We start from the raw sequence: 9,662 nt of genomic DNA, 5'->3' as shown, positions 1-9,662 counted from the left end.
AGGGTTAGTAATGTTTTAAAGGGTAAAGGTAAAAGTTTGCAAAAGGCGGAAACTGGACATTGTGTTGCCTGCATGACCTTGACTCAGCCTTTTGTTGAGTATGATAAGGTTTATCTGGCTTGTCCCGGAGGCAATGGATAACCCAGCAGATGCCAGACAAGAGACCAGACCAGCCCTACTGCAAGGTGGACAATGGGCCGGATAAAGTACATTAGCAGAACTGCCGGAAGCTAAAAGGAGGGTATATAACCAACACCCCAACCCTAATTCGAGGCTGAACCCTTCTCGGGTCAGCCCACCTGCACCCAGGTGCATGCAATAAAGCTATTTTGCTCTACATTGCCCTTGTGTTGTGGATGTGATCTCCTGCTGGCTCGGACCTCAGACCTTTTTTTTTTTTTATCCTCACCTGAGGACATTTTTCCATTTTTTGTTCAGATAGAGTGGGAGGGAGAGAGAGGAAGAGAGAGAGAGAGAGAGAGAGAGAGAGAGAGAGAGAGAGAGAGAAACACCGACATCGAGTGGCTGCCTCCTGCACAACCCAACCAGGGCCAGGGACAAACTGCAACCGAGGTACGTGCCCTTAGTGGGAACCGAACCCAGGTGTCTCTGGACCGCAGGCTGACGCTCTAACTGCTGAGCCAAACCAGCCAGGGCCGCCTCAGACCTTTTCATCAGAAGTCATTAGGTGAGGCCCCCCCCCCCCCCGCCGCCCCGGGAAAGCTTGTAAGGAGGCTACTTAGGCTAGGATGGTCGTCTTCTTGCCCTTTGCTGTTACTCTTCCTTTCCTGAAATGCACACGAGGGCTGGCACTCTGGCAGCCATATTGAGGGTGTGGGACGGGGATCCAATCATGAGCATGGGGAAGTACAGTGATAGAAGAAGAGTGACTACCAGCCAGGGGATGTCCACATCTAGGCTCTTTCTATGTGAGGTGAGAATAGTCTAATCTGTTTGAGCCATGTTACCTAGGTTTCTATTAGAACAACCCAATACAACCCCTAACTGATACAAAGTGATACATTTTTATTCTCATTTTTCAAATGCACTTCAATAGTAATATTTATTTTATTTTATAATTTGCTATTCACATCTGGAGCAAATCATAATCTGTTGTCGCCCAAATCGGGTGAGGACAAGAACCTTACCCCACCTCTGAGTCCTCCGTTCACTCCCTCAGTCTCACCTGTTATCATCTTGAGGATTGTTTCCCAACTGAAAAATATATGGTCAAGTTGTTTAGACTTCAGAGTTAATTTTACCGCCCTGGCCTGTGCGGCTTCATGGTTAGAATGGACTCGCAGGTTTGATTCCCGGTCAAGGGCATGTACCTGGGTTGCAGGTTTGATCCCCAGCCCCAGTCGGGGTGTGTGGGAGGCAACCAAGTGATGTGTCTCTCTCACGTCTATGTTTCTCTCCCCCCCCCCCCCAAAAAACCAATGGAAAAAAGATCCTCCGGTGAGGATTAACGAGCAAACAATAAATTAATCTTACCAGCTTCTCTGCTCGCCGCTCCTGGTCATCGGTGCCTGGTGCCCTTTCTCTGTGGAGTTAGTGCCCAGGAAACACGTCTGGTCAGTATAGCAAACTTTCTGGATCTTTACAGATATAAAGTGGCCTTTCATTTGCCATTTGGCTTTAGCAATACTTTAAGTAAGTTTATAACCCTGTGTTTAAAATGTTGTTTCTTCAGAAAGTTGGGGATGTTTCTCTCCTCTCTCCTTGCACTGGGCATTGTTGCGACAATGGATTCACTCCTTGGGAGGGAAACTCCTTGGTAGGTGCTGTTTCCTCTGTAAATATTTGTCACCACCAGTTGAGATGGTGTCATAACATATTGGGGTTGCACCTGTTTTTAATCATCTCGGTGCAGTTGGTTGACTGTCTTAAACTGTGATTCTTTCGAAAGAATCTCTTTTAAGATTCTCATTAACAGTTGGAAATGGTCTCATTGCTGCTTTTAGTTCGGAAAGAGTCTGGCTCAGTAGATTCTTCCTGACGTGCCGGTGCCGTCCTAGAAGCTCTCCCACCTCCTGACCCCTGACCCCCCTTAGGAGTGGCCGAGTCACTGTCAGACTCTCTAAGGCGAGTCACTGTCAGACTCTCTAAGGCAGTGGCTTCCGACAAGGCCACTGGGAAACTCCCTTTGGATGCAGAGTCTTGGGGGAACCCAGCCCTGCTCTTGCCCTTGACCCAGGTCCTCCCTCACTGGGGAAGGTCTCAGCCCTTCTCTCCAGGAATTTCACATCTCTGTGGCAAATCTCTCCCTCCCTTCCTCTGCTTCTGCCACCCCAGCCTCCTTGATGTCCTCAGGAGACATTCCTGCTTCCGGTGTGACACTCACTGGTTTGTTCCCCAGGTGGCTGTATGGCTTCCCTCTCCCTCTTTGACCTCTGTGACACCCTCTCTGACCCGCCGTACAGTCAGACCTCCTCTGCACCCCGCACGCTCTGTCTTCCCTGCTTATTTGGTCCATAACAAACATTACCATCCGTACCTCCCTAAATAGCTGCGCCAGAAGGGCGGGAATCATGCCTGCTTTTCCCTGCTGATCAGCAGCCCCATGACATTGTGTAGCACCGAGTGGGTGCTCAGTAAATAAGTGTTGAGTGAATAAATTTGGTGTAAGCCGATTAAATAAATCCCACTGAGCCCGGGCCACTTAGTCCCAGGTCACAGACTAGTGCCTTCCCCTGGCCACAGGGCCTGGTCATGGGTTCCAAGCAGCAATAAGCTGAGAACTTTTGTTCAGAGGTTCATTCATCCAAAAATTACTGAACCCCTATGATGTGCCAGGTACTATTACAGGCATTTGTTAAAGACTAAGACAGGCAAAGTCCCTATGTGCAAGGAGGTCACATTTCAGTAAGGGAGACAAACCCACATAGATGTGCTGTCCGTGGACTGGGACAGATGGCCATCCGTGTTTCTGTGCACCAGCAAAGGTCTTTATGGATCACACGGTCTGATTTCAGCAGTGTTAACCCTCACCTGCTTGGGTAACCAGGTAAAAAGGTTCCTGCAAAAAGCCCTGGACTGGTCTCAGCCAGGTAACTCGGTTAGTTAGAGCGTGGTCCTGATACGCCAAAATTGAGGGTTCAATCCCCAGTCAGGGCACATACAAAAACCAACCAATGAATGCATAAATAAGTGGAACAACAAATTGATGTTTGTTTTCTCTCTCTCTCTCTGAAAAAACAAATAGCCCTGACCGGTTTGGCTCAGCAGTTAGAATGTCAGCCCACAGACCAAAGAGTCTCAGGTTCGATTTTGGTCAAGGGCACGTACCTTGGTTGTGGTTCAGTCCCTGGCCCTGGTCGGGGTCGTGCAGGAGGCAACCAATCGATGTCTCTCTCTCTCTCTCTCTCTCTCTCTCCCTCCCTCCCACTCTATCTGAAGATAAATGGGAAAACATTCTCAGATGAGGATTGAAAGAAAGGCAGTACCTTCCGATTTGTTTGTAGAAGAGCTGACTGTCATTAGGGAATATGAAAAATTTTAGCCAGATTTGAATAAGAACCTTCGCACGATGGGCGGATAGGACTGGTAAGCGAGTTTCCTGAATTAGGAGGCAGAGCCACCACCACCAACTTCCCCCCAAATCGCAGGTCTTCGTGCCGGTCTCGGCCAAGTTCCGCAGTCATGAAAATCACCATCGAAGGGAGCTGAGCTTGAACGCCAGACCAAAGATCACGTGGGACAAGGGTGAACCCCCAATAAGAAGAAAAACCAACCATCCAGGCCAAGGAAACAGCTCATAGAAAGAGAAGCAGGGGAAAGGAGGGTTCTGAACACATGCAAGATGCTCAACTGATCCAAGAATGAAGGGAGATTGTCATGCCAGGCCTCTGCGTTACGGGGAAGGAACAGGCGGTAAGTATATATATTGTTGGTCAGAACGTAGACGGGCAGAACCTCTTTGCGTAGCGATTTGACAATACCCATCGAAACTAAACATGCACAGGCCCCTCGATACAGCAGTACTACTCCGGGAATTTTTCCTGGGGAAATAGTCACAGAAGTTAACAGCTACTTGAGCCCCCAATCCGGTTAGGTCAGGACAAGAAGAGAAAGCTAGAGGCCAGTTTGACCTATAAACCCAAATGTAAAACATTAACAAACCAAATCAAGGATCGCTACACGTAGTACTTAACAAGTAGGATTTATCCCAGGAGTACAAGTGCATTGGTCCTTGTTCTGAACTACCAACAACACAAGCTGCTGTATATTCACTTATTCAGAAAATAAAATGACTGAATGAATAGTTAGTAGCTCACCAGATTTTCAGGAAGCCTTGGGGCTAGGTTCAAAACAGACGGAGCAAGAAGAAATGACACATCCAGGACCCCAGAAAACCGCCCCCCCAGGACCGGCCTGATGAAGATTCCACCAGTGACGCAGGGAGGGGGCCTGGCTCTCAGGGGCCAAGCTACAGATTAAAAACCCCCAGTGGGTACATTTCATTGGCCAGCTCTGGTCACCTATGTCTGCCCAGCAGCAGGAGAAACTGGAAAAGTGAGAAACTGGCCTGTTTCAGCTCTATAATTAGACACCAAGACAGATAAGAAAGGTAGCCCCCAAACATGGGGAGGGGCTTAGGTGCCAAGTAGTCTGAATATGGCCAAGGCCCACCACTGTGAAGTTTCTACAGTTAAAATATATCTATATCTATATCTATATCTATATCTATATCTATATCTATATCTATATCTATATCTATCTATCATCTATATAGATAGATAGATGATAGATAGATGAAATTCATGATATTAACAAACCAAAGACAAAAGCCATGTAATCTTCTCTGCAGTTCTAAAAGGAAAAATATTTAATAAAATTCTTCATTTTATTTTTTTATTCGTTTTTTATTAATTTATTTTGTTACAGATATTTCCCCTTTTCTCCCCACTGACACCCTCCTCCCGACCTCCCCCCACAACAGCATTGTTGTCTAGTCCATTGGTTATGCATATATGTCCTTTGATTTATCTCTTCCCTCCCCCCACCTCCCCCCTCTGAGGTTTGTCAGTCTGAACCATACTTCTATGTCTCTGTGTTTCGTTTTGTTTTTGTGGTACGTGCCCCTAGCAGGAACCAAACCTGGGACTCTCTGGTCCGCAGGCCAACGCTCAACTGCCGAGCCAAACTGGCCAGGGCTATGTCTCTGTGTTTATTTTGTTCGCCCACTTATTTTGCTCATTATATTCCACACATGAGTGAGGTCACGTGAATAAAATTCTTCATTTAAAAAAACGATGAACAAACAACCTAACTAAAAAAAGGGGCCAAAGACTTCAACAAACACCTCACCGAAGAAGATACACAGATGACGAACCAGCGTGTGTCATCAGGGAAATGCAAATCAGAACAGCAATGAGATCCCAGCACACCCCCCAAGAATGATCGGAACCCAGAACCCCGACACCGCCCCGTGTTGGCGCGGATGAGGATCAACAGGAACGTCCGCTCCCGGACAGCACCCGGGAAGTCAGGTGGCAGTGTCTTACAACATATGATCCGGCAGTCATGCTTCTTGGCACTTACCCGGAGGAGGTGAAAACCGTGTCCACACGAAAAGCTGCTGATGGTCGCAGCAGCTCTGTTCATAGCTGCTCACACTGGAAGCAACCGAGATGTCCGTCAGTAGGTGATGGACAAAGAAACTGTGCTCCATCCAGGCAATAGAATATTAGCCCATGATTTAAAAAAAAAGAGTTGCTCAACATGAGGAAGATAAAGAATCCAATTAAAAAATGGGCAGACACCTCTTTATTTTTTATTTTATTATTTTTTTTAATCCTCACCTGAGGACATTTTTCCATTTTTTATACAGATAGAGTGGGAGGGAGAGAGAGGAAGAGAGAGAGAGAGGGAAACATCGATGTGAAAGGGACACATGGAGTGGCTGCCACCCGCACGACCAACCAGGGCCGGGGACAAACTGCAACCGAGGTACATGCCCTTAGCGGGAACCGAACCCGGGTCTCTCCGGACCGCAGGTGGACGCTCTAACCGCTGAGCCAAACCGGCCAGGGCCAGACACCTCTTTAAACAGGACATACAAATGGCCAAGAGACATGAAAAAATGCTCAATGTCACTATTCATCAGAGAGATGCAAATTAAAATCACTATGAGGTATCACCTCACATCTGCCCGAATGGCACCATCAACAAATCTGCAAACAACAAGTGTTGGCGAGGGTGTGGAGAAAAGGGGACTCTAGTGCACTGCTGGTGGGAATGCAGACTGGTGCAGCCACTATGGAAAACAATACGATGTTTCCTCAAAAAATTTAAAATGGAACTGCTGCCCTGGCCGGTTTGGCTCAGCGGTTAGAGCATCGGCCTGCTGTCCCCTGAGACCCGGGTTTGGTTCCCGCTAAGGTCATGTACCTCGGTTGCAGTTTGTCCCCGGCCCTGGTCGGTCGTGCGGGTGGCAACTACTCGATGTGTCCCTTTCACGTCGATGTTTCTCTCTCTCTCTCTCCCTCCCACTCTATCTGAACAAAATATCAAAAAATGTCCTCAGGTGAGGATAAAATAAATAAATAAATAAATAAATAAATAAATAAATAAAATGGAACTGCCATTTGACCCAGTGATCCCACTTCTAGGAATATACCCTAAGAAGCCTGAAACACCAATCAGAAAGAATATATGTACCCCCATGTTCATAGCAGCACTATTTACAATAGCTAAGATCTGAAACAGTCCAAGTGCCCATCAGTAGACGAGTGGATAAAAAGGCTGTGGTACATGTACACAATGGAGTACTATGCAGCTGTAAGGAAGAAAGATCCCGTACCCTTTGAGACAACATGGAGGGACTTGGAGAGGATTATGCTAAGCGAAAAAAGCCATTCAGAGAAAGACAAAGACCACATGATCTCACTTATTTGTGAATATAAGGAACAAAATAATCTGATGAACAAAATAGACCCAGAGACATGGGATTGAGGAACAGACTGACAATCCTAGAGGGGGGTGGAGGGTGGGGCCTGCCAAGTTTTCAAATTCTAGCCAGGGGAGTTAAGCAAGCAAGAAATAAAGTACATACCAATTGGAAAGCAAAGAATAAAAATATCTGTACTTACTGTTAATAAAATGAAGTGTTGTGAGGATGTGGAGTTGGTGGGAATGTAAAATGGTTCCACTACCACAGAAAATCGTTTGGTGGTTCCTCAAAAGTTAAACACGGAACTATCATGTGCGTGACCCAGCAATGCACTCCTGGGTGTTTACCCAAAAGAACTGCAAACAGGCATTCGAATATTGTATACACATGCTCATAGATAATCACTGTCACCAAAGTGTGAAAACAACTTAAATATTTATCAACTTATGAATACAGAGGGTCCCCAAAATATGTATACACACTTTAAAGCTGATAGCTCAATTGATGTTTCTTTCTTTTCAGATTTAACTTATTGAAATTTATAAATATTCAAAGTGTGTATCTATTTTGGGGGGACACCTTACATATAAGTAAATTTTTTATATATCCAAACGATGGAACGTCACTTAGCCATAAAGAGGAATATAGTACTGATACATGCTACAACATGGATGAACCTTGAAAACATGCTAAGTGAAAGAAGCCAGTCACAACAGACCATGTATGATTCCATGTATATAGAAGTCCAGAATAGACAAATCCATAAAGACTGAAATCAGATTAGTGGTTGCCAGGGCCTGGGGTGGGAAGTAATTGCTTAATGGGTATAGAGTTTCTTTGGGGGTGATGGAGTTAGAATTAAAATGAGATGAAATGAGACACTGGAATTAGTGGTGACTGTACTAAAAGCCCTGAACTGTACACTTTAAAATGGTTAGGATGGTCAAGTTTATCTTATGTGACCTTCACCTCAATCAGTTTCAAAGGAAACAGAAACACAGCGGTTTTCTGTCCCTCTTGGTGCCTGGACGTTCCGCGTGTGTGAAGGCAGGCGGACCGTCCGGGGCCCCTCCGAGCCGCAAGCAGCAGTGTGAGGGAAGAAAACATTAATTGCCGAGGAAATTTTTAGTTTGAAATGTATGCATTAAACAGAAGTGCTTTTTCATCGAAGATTTGCGCCAGTCTGCGCCCGGTGTGAGGTCTGGCGGAATAGCCCTGGGGCGAAGTTCATGGGACACTCCCTTTTCTGCACTGTTCTGCGTTACTTAAAGTTCAGCGACAGATGCGGCCTGTGTGGTAATAAAAGGAGAACATCAAGCAAGAGAAGGAAGCAGAGGCTGGGAAGGGAACAGTGAGGAGACCCGGCGCCGTGGCCTGGGACAACTTGGTCGATGCCGGTTGGCACTCACCCCCTCCACCCGCCTGCTGCCACGCGGAGCTTCCAGGGGCTTCGAAGGGGACACCGCCAGGGCACTCAGGTGACAACCAGCCAGGCCACCGTGAGCGAGGGGAGGGATCTGAAAGGAAAGTGGGATCTGGCCCCTTGACCTGGAAGCGCTGAGCCTCAGAGTGCTGACCACGTCTGCCGTCCCCTCCTAACTGGTCCCTTCTGGGAGTGGGGGCTGGGCGCCAGGACCAGCGGAGCAGGGGTGACGGAGGCCCTGAGACGGGCCGGGAGTGGAGGCTGGGCGCCAGGACCAGCGGAGCAGGGGTGACGGAGGCCCTGAGACGGGCGGCGCCGCCCTCTGCTAACCCAGAGCCACAGCCGTCAAGGGAGCAGTAGGTCTGCTTCGGAGGGTTTTAACACGACACAAAGAGGTTACATGGTTGACAATGGGGCCTACGTCCGAGACACCCTGATGGACAGACGGTGCCGTAACCGGACGAGGCTGGTAACCACAGACAGCGTGGGCACCCGCAAACCTCATGCAGGAAAATGGGCACTAACGCCAGGCTAGAGCCAGAGCCAGAGTGGCCTTCGGGTCCCAGAGGACCCGTCAGCGTCACCTGCGGCCGCAGCTGCAGCCCTAACCCAGCTCCGCGGGCTCCTGGGAGCTGCCCCTCATGGCTAGCAGGGCACCCCCCTGCTTCACGGGACCTGCAAGGCCTACTCTAAGAAAAGAAGACAAATTACAGACTTAGAAGTAGGCGAGTGGAGGTTTAGGGTGAGGAAAGCTCACAACAAATGACACGTTCCTACAAGTGGGCAAATACGAAAACCTAACATGGTGTTTGTGTTCGTCCATCTGTCCCACCGCCGTGACACGTCCCTTGTGTGTTTAGCTGCATAAGCTCCGGTCGCCTCTTCCCGGGATGGCTTTCACTACAGACGGTGTCTCGGGGACGCGCAGGTTGCACGAGTCACGAGTTCTCGTGCCGACTCGCACACGGCCCACGACGTCCTGCGGGCAGGAGTCCTGCAGTCACAGGGATGCTGGCAAGTCCTGTGTCACAACATTCACACCGAAACGGGGGACAAGTATGCTGCGTTTACAATCGTCCCTGACACGGGGAATTTCATTTCAATCGGGCGTCAGTGAGAATAGACTCTTTCACTTAAGGTTTTACATGTCCGGGGACTGGAAGAATTTTCTGCAGATCAGCTTTTGTCTCCAGGCCTTTCAGACCTTACTCTTCCTCCCCTGCCCGTGTACTTCTGGTCGGGCACTGGGCGCGTCCCTGTGACCACAGCGGCACTCTGTCCCCAGGACGGGTGAATGGATGCTCACAGGCAGGACCAGTCCTGGACGCCGTATCTAGCAGAACG

This window comes from Molossus molossus, unplaced genomic scaffold (assembly GCF_014108415.1).
Source record: "Molossus molossus isolate mMolMol1 unplaced genomic scaffold, mMolMol1.p scaffold_m16_p_18, whole genome shotgun sequence".
Lineage (NCBI taxonomy): Eukaryota > Metazoa > Chordata > Mammalia > Chiroptera > Molossidae > Molossus > Molossus molossus.
This window is presented reverse-complemented; position numbering follows the sequence as displayed.